Here is a 12,284-nt window from a genome sequence, read left to right as displayed (position 1 = left end):
GGGCACCTGCGGGCGCAGGCCGGCAGGGGCGCGTGCGCGCTGGGGTAACGCCGAGCGCCACGGACAGCGCGCAGCTGACCCTTGAGCAGCGTGCGTGTGGACTGCGTGGGCTCACTTCCACGCGGTTCTCCGGCACAGGGCTGTGAACCTTATGTTCCCTGCCCTATGATTTTCTGAACACGTCCTCGAGCTTCAGTTTTTATCAGAACACGGTACATAATACAAATGACCTATACAACAGGTGTTAACTGGCTGTTATCAGTAAGGTCAACAATAGGCTCTTAGTAAGGTTTTTCGGGAGTCAACAGTTACATATGGAGCTCAGTGCCCCTAATCCCATGTTGTTCAAGGGTCCACTCTGTATCCAACTTATGTTCAAAGAAATGTACAAACATAAAAACCACCCTATGATGTATCCTACCTGTTAATTTTGGTCAACAGAGCAAAGGCTAGAAAGAACGAACAGGTACGGCAAGAACAGTGAGAAGCCTAAAGGCAAACTCACGCTTGGTAAAAATGACTCCAAGTGCAGGCAGGGAAGAGGATGGGGAGCCAAGAGAGGGTTAGGGGGACGGTGCGGACGAGTACCAGGACCAGCCCACGCCCTTGGAGCTCCCCCTCTCCCTGCAACTCCTTGTCCTGTTCCGGAGAATGAATTGGAGGGAGGCGCTCCAGCCCCCCACCATGTGACCTTACATGCCCACGTTTCCCAGCGCTCCACGCTCGCCTGCAGCCACCTGCGATGAACTGGAATAGCCACTTCTCTGTCCTGCAGGCACCTCCCATGAACTGTCCACAGCGGCAACCCTGCAAGAATGCTCTCCTCCATGCAGCTTTATGCAGGATGGCAGTGCGGTCCACGTGCACCCCCACGCCACCCAGGACTTAGCCTAGGGACTCTCCTTCCGCTCACCCCGCCTGTCCCCTCAGACACCTGCACCCCATCAACCACTGGTTCTTACCATTGCCAACTCCGGCTCAGGTCCCGAGGTCTCATCAACTCTCACATGAGGAAGGAGTTCTTCAGGACCCTCAGTACACCTGGGCCCTTCCCTTCCCTTCCTTCCCCTCCCCCTGAACAACAAATCAACTGCCAATTACATGAAGGGGCTACAGCAGGGTCAGCAAACTGCGGTCCACTGGCCAGACCCAGCCCCCACCTGCTTTTATAAATCAAGTTTTGTTGGGACACAGCCCACCAGCTGTGGCTGCCTTCCCGCTCCAGTGATGGAGAATGCACGGCCCTGAGCACAGACCCCGGGCCCTCGGCACGCCAGGTCTGCTGAGCCCCTCAAGGTCCACGCTCTTGCCCCCTTCCTGCTCCGTGCCCGCTCAGGGCCTGATGCGTGAGGCCTCAGCTGTACGTCCCTTCCCTGTCTGTCCAGCTGCCCCATGTGGCCCGGCATCTGCTTCACTGCAAAACCTCAACACACCCCACTGCCTCCACCCCCAGGCCCTGTTCCCTTCCCTGCCCTTCCACCTGCTTCTAATGCCACACACTGACTCCCTCAGCTGTCTTCCCAGCAGCCAGGAGAGAAGTGCATTTATACCCCTTGACGAGGTCAAGCAGCACTCCCCAAACCACATGGTATATAAGCAGCACCCCAAGATTCCACCCTAAGTCTGGGGCTCCAGAGCCTCCCTGTTCAACATCCACTTTTCTGTAGGTATTGACAGGGGTCGGAAGCAGATTCCTCCCCCAGTTGCCAGTGAGTGGACACGGGACTGTGATGGTCACTGGACATCAGAGACACTCTGACACATCGTACTCCTTGAACTTCCATGGATCCCCAGTGCCTGAGGGCACCCCCTCCACTTGGCCACCCATGGGTAGGAAGCAGACAGTGGCCTCCCAGCAATGTCCTGTCACTTTGCAAAAGTCACCTAAACTGAGCCACAAGTGCGTTCATCTGTGGGATCAAGGATACCTAAATCGTAGGGTTGGCATGAGGATTAGCCGGAACATGTATCTAGATCTGGCTTCCCAGAAGGATTCGGGATTACTGTTATCCCTGCCACATTGACATTTTAACCATATGCCCTTGACCTTTGTCATAGCACTCTGCTCTCCTCCGCAAAATCTTATCCAACAGCACCAAAATCCTTACCATTCTTCAAAAGCAAATGGCCACCTCTTCTCCCAGCCCCCTGGGGGCCTTCCCTCATTCCTTAGAGCCAGAATCAACTGCTGTCTACCCACGCCTCACATCTGTGGACATTTCCCATGACCCTGAGCCACTGGCAGATGCTGGGGGAGCAGGGAGTTTGCTACCATGAGTCAGGATTCCACCCAAGACAGATGCATCACGCGCATAGGGAGTTTATCAAATATATGTTGAATTAGATGACCAGCATTTCTACCATCCAGGCCAAGAGTCTGGCACAGCATTTCCCAAAGTGTGTTCCAGAAGACTACTCAAAGAAAGGTTCCAGGGGGAGTGAGAAGCCTGGATGCACCTAAACCGTCCTGAGAAACTTACCTGCACACCTGCAGTGTGTTAAAAGCTCTAAGCAGTCCTGCATAGGAACCGGCTTACATTTACCTAACTCTCACAAACGTGTTCACCATGAACCCACGTCTCCTGCCTAGGCCCTGCTTGGAAGCTGCTTCTAACAGATCTGGGCTCAGGAGCCCTGGCTGAGGCCTCAGGTCTGGAGCATGAAAAGCCACAAGCCCTTTTCTCAGGCACGGCTCCTAATGGCAAGCATCAGAAAGTGATACCAGCTAATTTAAGCACAAAAGCAATTTACTGAAAGGCTGTTCCATAACTCACAGAACTTCTGGGAAGGCTGGAGAAACAGGCTCAGAAAACCGTAGGAACCAAGACTGGCCACAGTCCAACCACAGCCAAAGTGGAACCTCAGGAAACATCTGTGGGGCAGCCCGGGCCTGCAGACACGCAGCTGTTGCCACTGTTGCCCCTGGAAACAGGATGTGGCAGCCCCCATCAATTCCCTGCTGCCTGGCCCCTGTGTCACTGGCCCCCGATTCAAGGCCTAGGATGTGGACCCAGCACTGCTGCACAAACTCGGACTGGCACACATCCCCACCAGGCGGATGGAACACTCGTGGCTCACTCTCCTTCCCAGGACTCTGTTTTCTCACCAAACAGCAGTCATAGCACTGATTCCAGCACCCTCCCCGGGCTGCTCTGTGGGCCCAACCGCACAGCACAGGGAAGACCGAGAATGGGCTGCTGGGCCCGCACTCCCGCGGGGAAGGAGCTCCCTGTGCACAGGGCACAGCCAGCTCAAACCCCTACTGCAAGGAACGTGTATGCAGATGGGGGTCCAGGAGAGGGTCAGGGCAGGGTGGTGAAGGTGACGGAGGGCCTCTCCCACCTCCACCACATGGAGTGCTGGTCTCTGGAGGGCCCGGTCCCGCGTGCTCCTCGGGGAAAGGGCCTGGCATGTTACGAAGCCTCACCCCAGCGGCCAGACTCTGACCACAGGCAGGAGGGCCTTGGCTGGACTTCAGAGGCTCTTGGCCTCGAACACCATGGGGAGACTGCCATGGTGGGCTCTGAACCAAATGACGCCCATGCACCCCAGGGCCTGCATCTCTGAACCGGGCCAAAAGGACTCTGAAGCTTGGCCTGCCCACCGCTGTACCAGCCCCAATGCAGCCCGCACCCAGCACCGTGGTGCTGTCCCTGGTCTGCCTGGTCTAACCTCACATGTGAAGGGCACCCTCATCATGGTGAGGACCAGTCCTAAGGACGCCCATGGTCGCTGGAGGCCACAGGACGCCCCAGGACACCTGTGTCACTCACAGAGCAGGGGAAACGCTACCAAATCATGCCAAGAACCAAAAAATGGCAATCAGTCCATAACTGGAGTAACTGGAGTGTTGAACTCTGAGTTCTGAGGGAACGGCCTTTGTCCCTCATGGCCACACCCAAGCAGCCAGGCATGGGGTTGGGTGAAATCTAAGGGAGTAGGCTCCAGAAACTCTGTTATTGGTTAACAGAACTGAATTCAAACTCCATGTTCAACTTCCTGAACGTGAGGATTCGCCGAACCACCTTCCCCGAGATGAATGCCTGGAACCCACAGCCCCCAGCCTGGCCCAGACCCGGTGGGGCTACGCTTTCCCTGTTACGGCCAAGTGCCTACGCCCATGAGCAGAACCGCTACTCGTCAAGGATAATCACCAGAACCCACTGCCTGCTACTTTGCCAAAAAAACAGAAGCAGCAATTTTAACAGTGTTTTATATTAACCCCACCAGAAATGGAATTTGAGACTCCACAGAAACCTACATACACTTCCCTTCCTACAGACACGCAGGACGTATGGCAGAGTCCTTCCCCGGGCAAAAGTAAAATTGAGCTGAGTCCGTCCATCCTAGCATGCAATGGGTAATGTGTCCCTGGGACAGACGCGCTGGGCCGTCTGGCTGGCAGGCAGCGTGTGGACGGGAAGCCCCAGGCAGAGACAAGTGTGTCACCGCACAAGTCCCGGGGGGGCTGGCAGAGGGTGGAGGGAGGCTTGCAGCCCGGGTGGGGTGTCGCAGGCACCGGGAGGGCAGCAAGAAGGCACTTCAATAGCCGGCGCACGCGTCGGGGAGCCCGCACGTCCCAACACAGGCTGGTGGGAGGTTCTGCCTGGAAGGAACAATGCCAGACATACGCGGGGCCGGCCAGGAGCGGGGTGGCACAAAGAAGCTGACGGGCTTCCGAGCCGTGTGAGCACGACACCCTCACACAGCGAAAGCCCCGTGCTCCAGAGACCAACCCACCGCTGGGCTCCGGCCCAGAGAAGGCCAAGAGCCTGACCCCGACGAGAGCCAAGAAAGGAAGGAGGCCCAGTGAAGACACTTGCCGGCTGGCAGCTTGACAAGATTTGCAGGCAGCGAGTCCAGGGCCAGGCGGGCTCCCACGGCCCCTCAGGACTAGCGGGAGGCCTTGCCAGTGGGGAGGGCGGCCGGCAGGGGAGAGGTGAGGAGGAAAGAATTTTTGGAGAAAATGACATCCACACAGAGACCTGGCTCGTAACAAGGAGGTGGGCAGGCCCGATGACCCCCACGGGCCAGTAGCTGAGGCGTGCAGGGCACGGAGGGGCCGGGGTGAGGGCGCGGAGGCACATGGAGTTCCGTCGGATGGGGTCTGTTTGCTCTGAGTCACCTGCACGGAACGTAAGCTCCAGGACAGGTCGCAGACGCTACGGGACAACTCTGGCCAAGGAGGAAGAAGTCTGCTGAGGGTTTAATAACAAAACAAGCGGCAGACACCATCTCCTTCCCCTTCTTCCTTCCCTGACAAGGAGGATGCACGGCCAGGAGCTGCGGCCACCACCTGGGGCCACGAAGGAGAGGCCACGGGACTGGATGGCCCTGATGCCACCACCGCAGCCACAGTGCCCTGACACACTCCTACTCATATGAGAAAGACAGTCCTGTGTGTCGCAAGCTGGCGTTTGGAGGAATTCCTGTCTGCCTCCAGCTAGGGTATCTTAACTGATCCACTGCCGTATCCCAGCACTTAGAATAGTGCCCAGAACATTGCAGGTGCTCGGTAAAGACCTGATGAATAAATGAGCTGACCACACCAATCATTCCATTATGCCTGAAGTAAGGACTCAGAAGGAGAACTAACTCCAGGATTAACAAGAACCAATGGCTGGGGGTCTGCTGGCCTGAGGAGTCCAGGAAGGCTCCTTGGAGGAGGTGTCAACATGAGCGACAGTAGGCATTTTGGGGGGTGGGTGAGGACAGACTACGGCAGGTCTGCCCGTGTAGGGCCTGGTGCCAGAGGGAACACAAGGCATTCAGGGACTCGAAGGGGTCAGCCTGGAGGGAGAGGCCCATGTTTGAGAGGGGCCTGCTCTGACAGCTCTGGGAGCAGTGAGGACCAAGTGTGGGGGACAGGAGTGGGAGGGCAAGGGCTAACCCTGAGGACCCCGAGGACACCCAGGGCAGAGAAAGGGCTTGCTGTCCGCAGCGCTGTGAGCACATCCATGCTCACAGGGTTATGAGCACACGGGCTCTCTGGCTGAGTAACAGAATCTGCCCCAGCTAACAGTCTGCCCGGCTGCCCTCCAAGCCCAGACGAGCAGGGGAACCGTGTAAAACCCCAGCCATGTACTACTCTTAAGCAGGAGGTTTCTGTTGCACGCCACAGGAATGCTCAGGCCTTCCTTCCCGAAGAGGCCGGGACCACCTGCAGGAATACATACCTAGCCACGGGGCCTGTGGGGCTGACTCGGAGCAGAGGGGAGGGGAAGGGCGCCACTGTCACTCCCCAGTTTGCCTAACAGCGCAGCGTGGAAAACCCAGCGTCTGGGAGTTTCGGAGTTAGACTCCAGGCCCGGACAGCGGCTCTGACAGCCAGTTCTCTGAGTGGTTCCCTGGGAGCCCAGTCGGGCCGGCCTTGCCCGCATCTCGGGGAGGACACTACGGGCCGCATTCAGGCTGCGGGAGGGACCAGATGGCAGGCTCCCCACCCCCACTCGCATGCGGCCTGCGATCCACAGCCTGGCAGCGTCACCGGCTCCAGGCCCAGCTCCCTGCATCCTTACAGCATCCACCTAAAGCCACGAGAGTGGCTGACGTTAATTGGTGGCAGAAAAAAATGGATTTTTCATGGCTATTTGGAGACCTCTGAAAAAAATGAAACGAATCTTGTTTCATCCCCCTCTCAACATGAATGGCGTTTAATGTTCTGAATTAAGCAGTTGGTGCCAGAGGCTGGGTTTCCACTGTACTAAATGCAAGAAGCCCAGAGACAGAAACTGTCTTCTTTCTCCTTTACTTGTCGTTTTCCAGGCCTGCTGTGTGGGTCTACAACTGACTTCCAGAACCATCTCTGCAGTCCCGTACCTTCTACTTTGAACCCCTTCCAGTATGGCCCTCCTGTGTGAGGAAAATGCCAGAAAAAGGGCTAGAAGAAAAAAAACCATCTGCCTTCTCATAGGCTCCTTGCAAACCAAGTAGGAGACAGTTGCTTTTGTTAAACATCGGCCCGAAGAGTCGGCCTGAGAGTGAGTGGGCACCTGGCCTGCAGGCCGGGCTCCAGGCTTTGCCGGGGAATCCCCGTCCGGGGCCTCGGTGTGCCCATCAGCTGCAGGTGTGAAGTGGGAGCCCAGCAGGCATGCTGGGGACGCCCCAGGAAAGGGAGAGACCATGTCCGGCTGCCTGGGGACACCAGCAAAGCCACCATGAAATGGCAACTCGTTCTGTAATCTCCCTGCTCAACAGCAAGTAAGAAAAAGCAGGAGGGAAGCACCTCTGTCCTCAGAACTCAAGATGAGCCCACCTGATGATCTGGCGTGCGGGAATATTTTAATTAGAAAAAGCACACGCGTCAAAACCCCAGAAAAGAGAAAATTCTTCATACCTATCACCTAATAACAAAGCTGGCTGTGGGGGGCAGGAGGAGGAAGCGGATGGGATGGAGCCCTGCCAAGTGCAGACACGGAGGAGGAGAGTGCTGGAAAGAAGGCCAGGTCAGTGGCTGCAACCCACTCAGGGCACCTGCTCTGCCCCCCAGGGCCGCCCCAGTGCACCTTGCTGGGCAGCATTCAACAAGACAGCCAAGGTGTGGCTCAGTTTACTACATTCTAACAACCAAAAAGGGCTGCATTAGGTTGAAATGTTTTTTGCCAGAGAAAATTCTGGCCCTGCCATCTGGTATGTCAAACTCAGAATGGATCCAAAGGTCACGCAAAAAGATCACTCCACGTCCGCACAAAAACCTGCACACGATGTTTATAGCATTTTTAATCATAACTACCCAAACCTGGAAGCAACCAAGAGTGCGAACAATCTGAAAAGGCTGCATACCCTGTGATTCCAACTATGTGACATTCTGGAAGGGGCTGGGGGAGGGAGGGAGGGCCAGGGGGAGCACAGAGGATCTGTGGGGGGTGGTGAAGCTACTCTGTAGGACACTAGAACGGTGGATACATTATCCAAGCCCATATAAAGTACAACACCAAGAGTGAGCCCTAACATAAACTATGGACAAATGTCCCACTGTGGGAGGGGATGCTGACAGTGGGGGAGGCGGAGTATGTCTGGGGGCCAGGGGTATCTGGGAACGCTCTGTACCTTCTGCTCAGTTTTGCTAAGAACCTAAAACTGCTCTAAAAGTTAATTAAAAAAAAAAAAAAGTCATTCCAAAACCTTGTGCCATGCTGCTGACATGGAAGTGATTCTCTTTATTACTGATAAATTTCTAAGAACCCAGCTCCTTGTACACATGAACAGAGGAGAAATTCTGCACCACGATCAAAAAAGTAGGTTTTCCAATGAGAAGACCGTTGTACGGGAATCCCATAAGCCCCGTGTTCTGCCCCCATTGTGAGCTTACACACAGACTTCCGGGCTATGGGTCCTGCTGGAACACAAGCAGTGACCTTTCTTCTTGCTACCACTGGACCTGATGAACACTGCTTCCATTGTACAGAACACTCTAACCACAAGAGCCCTGGGAGCAGGTGCCAGGCTGCGGAAGTGGCGTCCACAGCCCCACACGCACATGTGCAGCTTCCTGGGGGGCTCGGCATTCACAAGTCAGGGCAGCATGTTATAAAACAGGCGGGAAGATGCCTACGCGTCAGAGCGGAGATACGGAGGGACATCTAAGGGAACGTGTTCACTGGCCTTTAAAACAACCATTTCTAGATAAAAACAGGCACTGGTCTACACTTTATTTATTGAAAAAAAATTTTTTTTTTTTTGACAGAGAGAGAGTGAGCAAGGGAGAGGGGCAGAGAGAAGAGGGAGGGAGAGAATCCCAAGCAGACTCCATGCCATGTGGAACCCCAAAGGGGACTCGATCTCAGGACCCTGAGACCGTGACCTGAGCCAAAATCAAGAGTTGGACCCTCAACCGACGGAGCCACCCAGGCACCCCAGCAGTTGAAAGTTATACTTAAAACTTGGTTTTCCTCTCTAAACTCCTCATTTTTGTTCAAATTATCAAACTAAATATTAGTGATGCAGGAGGGCAACTACTTTTCTGTTCTGAGGCTCAAACATGCTTTGACTCTGCGCTCAAACAGGAATTAGGGAGGACTTAGAATGCAAACTGCTCTGTGTGTGTAAGAAACAGGTCATACATAGAACGGCGCACAAAACTGACGTGTACGGTTTAACAAATTACTCTAGAAATCTCCCAGAACTTCTGGCACTTCTGAAAAATACTTCCAAGTGATAACTACTGCTCACACATGCATCCCAATGGTGCAGCTAAACTATCTCTGGACCTAGCCAAAAACCAACATGACACCAGAGCACTATACAGGAAGGCCTAGAAAGATCTTTCTGGAAGTTCATTAGTAACTATCAGTTATTTCTTTAGTGCTTCATAAAGTGCTTCCTTCTAACCAGGCCACGGCACGCCGGACTCAAGCCTGCAGACTCTCCACGACGGGGGCGCACTGGCGTCTGAGTGTGCGCATGCAGGGGGACACCGTGCTGGGCCCGTGCAGACGAAACCATAGGCTCAACACTGTACGTGGTCCTAGCTAATTAATTTTGTGGAGGAAAACAGTTTTACACCAACACGAGGATAAAATGGGAACGTCACAGTTTTGCTAGGGTAAAGAGGAGACTTCAAACCGGTTTCAACTTGCTGGGCTCGCAGGCCCTCAGGAGCTGAGAGTCACTGCCCATGCCCCTGCCCCCTCCCTGCCCCTGCTGTGTCCCCTGCCCTCTGCCCCTCCCTGGCCCCTGCCCCGAGTGGGACTTTGGGGGAAAACGGGGAGAAGCCCAGCTCTAAGGCTCTGTTTGTTCAGGTCCTTCTGCTTTACTCCCTTTTCGTCAATTCAGTAAAATATTGTTTGACTAGTTAAAGGAAAACCACTTTTTATTCTTATTTATTTTTTGAAAAATCACTTTTTAACAACAAATATGCACCCTGCCAGCCAAAACACCAGACCCCCAGGTAAGAGGAAACCGGTTTACAAAAATGAATGAAGCCCAGACCTCCAATACAAGGAGCCTACAACTGAGAGGCAAATTTAAAAATCTGCATCAACAGACACTTAAGCAGGATTTGGAAAAGCAGTAAAGAATCCTTAACTTGGCAGAATACGCCCTCCTACAATCAAAGTGGGGACGGGGGCCTGACCATGGCGACTGGGAGCCAGCATCCGGCGGGGACCCGCAGTGCCAGCTAGACCCGCAGCCAGCCCTGGGTCGGGGACCCCTGCACGTCACATGGTTGCCGCCGTCCCGCCACCAGGCTCCAGGAGCCGATGTCCCAGGGCCGTGGCAGCCCGAGCTGGTCCGAGCGCGGCACCACGAAGGCACCAGGGCCTGGGAGGGGCTGTGGGGCTGACGAGGCCCAGAGAGGGCAGGCGGGGAGGGAAGTGGCTTTAGGCCTGACCTCTGGCACTGGTGTGATGGAGCCCGGGGGCATGGGCAGCACCCTTCCCACCCCGCCTTCCCACACGTCACAGGTGGTGGGGTTCAGAGGTGCAGCGCACGTTCCCCTCAGCCTCCCTCACCGGCGCACAGGCTGATGAGGAGGCTTGGCCACGGGGCATGCCTCAACCACCCCCAGGGCACCAGCGACCCCGAAATCTGCGACAGTCTGTCGGAGGGGCAGAAGACCCACTCCCTCGCCCGGGACCCCTGGCTTCTGAGGAGCGAGTCGGGCACAGACTCGGCCCCACGGTCACAGCTGGGGTCCTGCAAAGTAAGAAACACCACAGAACCTCCTCGCGCGAGTTGTCAAGTTGACAGGACTGCAGCTGCTTCACTGAAAATCAAACAGGGCTCCTCAACTCTTTTTATAAGGAACAGATTAGAAGGCCCTTAATATTTCTGAAACCTGTGAAAAGAGAAGCAGATTCCGGGGTGAAGGGAGCCCTTTCCCTGCGTGAGCCAGCGAGCTGGGCGCCTCCGCAGCAGGTGCCTGACCACCCCCATCAGGTCTGGACATAGCGACCTTCAGTCGTGACCAAGAATGATCCACTGAGAACGTACCGGGAAGAAAAACGATGAAAAATACCACATTTCACTCATTTCAACCACCCCTGCTAGAACTGCCCGTTACCATCAGTGATGAAAGTGAGCATCTTGCAGGACAGAGAGCTCCCCTGACCATCTGGTCTGACGGGGTGCTGCTGGGCCCCCGAGGTCACCCCTGGACGCCTGGCAAGGCCCCAGCGTGGGTCGTGCACCTCACCCTGCCAATGGCACATGCTTGCCGCCAGGGAATGTTCTAGCACTTCAGGCACCAACCAGTCCTGGGCTGCACGGTGACAGTCTGTCACGAAGGGGTAAAGACGGTGGCAGGCAGGTGCTCAAAATGAAATGTCAGTTCTTAAAACTGTTATGTCTTGGGAGGCTTCAGCTTAAATATGTCACAGCAGAAAATGACCCCGTTCTTTATAGGCCTCTCCAGTTGGGCAAAGTTTATCTGAGAGAATCAGCAGCATGTGAGAACACGCAGGAAAACCTGAGGGCAGCATCAGCCAAAGTCAAGAGATTCCTGTTCTGACGCAGGACAGGACAGGCCACTACCTGGGGTCGCTGCAGAGCTTGGGAGGAGAACGCAGCCCTCCTGGACAAGCTGGGCCCGGTGCTAAAGTGAAAGCCTTTCCAACGTCCTGACAGCAAGGTGTGATTCAAACTCATCCTCTCTCAAATGTGGAAAAACTAACAAAAAAACAACAAACAACAAACTCATCCTCTCCCAGGAACAGTCCCACGCGCATGTCTGCAATCGGGATGAGAAAAAAGTCCTAAATGGTTAATAACGTTTCCCACCTGTGCATAGATAGAACTTGCGTGTTAAACATGCATGATTTTGTGTCAATTCTATGATTAGCTAACACACGGATTCACTGCCATGCTGTCTCCAGGTTCAGGAACCAATTCCTTACCTGCACTGATTCCTACCACACAGCGAATACTGTTAGATCAAGATCCCAATATAGGATGCACCGAAATCCTCAAAAAGCGGTCCAGCAAATAGCCAGGAAGGGCATGCCTACATCTGGGATGTGAATCAAGCCGCAGTTTTTGTGGAAGCCCACAGAAATATCCTGCCACTTGAAGCAAACAGGCTGCCAGTGCCCACTGGCCCTCCCTCCTCCCATCCCCCTTCCAATCTCTGTGGGGCCCTAACGCCTCTCAGTGGCATTTCCCTGGATGTGTTCTGCAAAAATCAGCAAGGTATGTAGTGCTAAGGTCTGAGGGTGAATAGCAGGGGGACGTGGGGTGAGAAGCAGGGACACCTGAGCACCTGGGGTGAGGAGCAGGGACACCCGGGGTGGGGCACAAGGGACACCTGGGGGTGAGCAGGGGCACCCGGGGTGGGGCACACGGGG

General features: G+C 55.0%; 1 protein-coding gene across 1 annotated transcript in view; it reads right to left on the bottom strand.

Moving 5' to 3' along the window:
- Window positions 1-12,284, bottom strand: part of MGMT (O-6-methylguanine-DNA methyltransferase) — a 294,779-nt gene that overhangs the window by 229,240 nt on the left and 53,255 nt on the right. The window lies entirely within an intron of this gene.

The sequence above is a fragment of the Mirounga leonina genome, unplaced genomic scaffold (genome assembly GCF_011800145.1).
Source record: "Mirounga leonina isolate KUSES-001 unplaced genomic scaffold, KU_Mleo_1.0 Mir_114, whole genome shotgun sequence".
Taxonomy (NCBI): Eukaryota; Metazoa; Chordata; class Mammalia; order Carnivora; family Phocidae; genus Mirounga; species Mirounga leonina.
Note: the sequence above shows the minus strand (reverse complement) of the source record. Positions and strands in the feature narration are given on the sequence as shown.